Source organism: Papio anubis, chromosome 3 (genome assembly GCF_008728515.1).
Source record: "Papio anubis isolate 15944 chromosome 3, Panubis1.0, whole genome shotgun sequence".
Classification (NCBI taxonomy): Eukaryota; Metazoa; Chordata; class Mammalia; order Primates; family Cercopithecidae; genus Papio; species Papio anubis.
In genome coordinates this window covers 33,185,927-33,187,513 of record NC_044978.1, presented here as the reverse complement: position 1 = coordinate 33,187,513, position 1,587 = coordinate 33,185,927, and the positions used below count along the sequence as shown (strand labels likewise).

Sequence of the window (1,587 nt, the reverse complement as noted above, 5' to 3'; positions counted from 1 at the left end):
GTTGAGCCGGGTTATATGGGTTCCTATGTTTAGACAGGATGGGGTAGATAAGAGGAAAATGACTTATTTTTGAGTTGAGTAAATGGCATAATAAAAGTGATCTTGAGAGATTAATCTAGTATAAAGTAACAATAATTAATTGCATGTGTATATTTCTCTTTATTACTTAGACCCTGGCTTACTTAATACCAAAAGATAGCATACTCCATGAAGCCTTGAGAAAAGAACATCAACTTTATATCTGTAACTGTATCTTTGTTCAGTTACTTTCTGTCTTTACATATTTAGCCATGCACCATCTTGAGGACCTTTAAATGATTAGATATTCCTGCAGCCAATTAAGCTGACTGAGTTCCTTTCCTCATGGGGGCCCAGTGTGCAATGGCTGCAAACAGCAGCTTCCCCGGTAGTGATGCAGCCTGTTTGTTGTATGTATTGCTCTAAGGGACCTTGGAGACAGTCGTTTCAGATGGATGTTCATGTTTCTGACCTTGCACTACCCCAGTGTAGGCTCCAAACAGGCATGCGAGGTGCCATTGGAAAGCCCCAGTGCACTGTGGCCAGGGTTCACATTGGCCAAGTTATGTCCACCCGCACCAAGCTGCAGAACAAGGAGCATGTGATTGAGGCCCTGTGCAAGGCCAAGTTCAAGCTCCCCAGCCGCCAGAAGATCCACATCTCAAAGAAGTGGGGCTTCACCAAGTTCAGTGCCAATGAATTTGCAGACATGGTGGCTGAGAAGCGGCTCATCCCAGATGGGTCAAGTACGTTCCCAATCATGGCGCTCTGGACAAGTGGCAGGCCCTGCACTCATGAGGGCTTCCACTGTGCTGCCCCCTCCTAATACTCACCAATAAATTCTACTTCCTGTCCACCTAAAAAAAAAAAAAATGCTTTCACTTCAATTACCCCTCTTTCTTACGTACTTTAAGTCTGTTATTTTAATTTTATCCTGATTCCCTCAATAAATATTATTAGTATATTTTTTTTAAAAAATGATTAGATATTATGAGGAGAGAAATACTAAATGTGATGAAAATATAACACATTTCCTAAAAATGGTGCTGTTCCTATTTTTACTGATAGTTTTTTAGTTTATAATATACTTTAAAAAATAACTTTTGGAGCCTATAGTCATGGAGATTATGAAGGTTTCTACTCTGGAATCCATCTGTGAAAAATTGACAGCAGTGTGCAGGAAAATGGTGAGTCATAATCCTGTATGAATAATCCCAACAAAGATGTAAGATACAATAAGTAGAAGAAAGGAGAAAGAACAAAAATGGTTGACTCTCACCTATTTCTAGCCATTAATATAAGAAAAATTTTGGTGAGATTCATCGGTTTGGGCCATTTAAAATAAATGCACTGTACATTAACAGGTGGTTTACTTGAACAATAAAAGTGCCACTTGTTGAGCACCTAGTTCATGTGCAGTAATCTTTTAAAAAAACCCTACTAGGTAGTATTAGTGTCCACATTTTACAAGTGAGGACACAGCAGCTGAAAGTGGTGGAGTATCTGGCCCAGTGTCACTCAATATGTGGAGCAGTCAAGACATAGACTAAGGGGCTTTTCACCTGCAGA

General features: G+C 39.8%; 1 non-coding gene across 1 annotated transcript; it reads left to right on the top strand.

Moving 5' to 3' along the window:
- The first annotated feature begins 328 nt into the window (after positions 1 to 328).
- LOC116274328 lies at positions 329 to 462 on the top strand. The gene has a single exon (XR_004182955.1). It is a non-coding gene; the product is annotated as a small nucleolar RNA SNORA70 (small nucleolar RNA).
- The last annotated feature ends 1,125 nt before the right edge of the window (positions 463 to 1,587 follow it).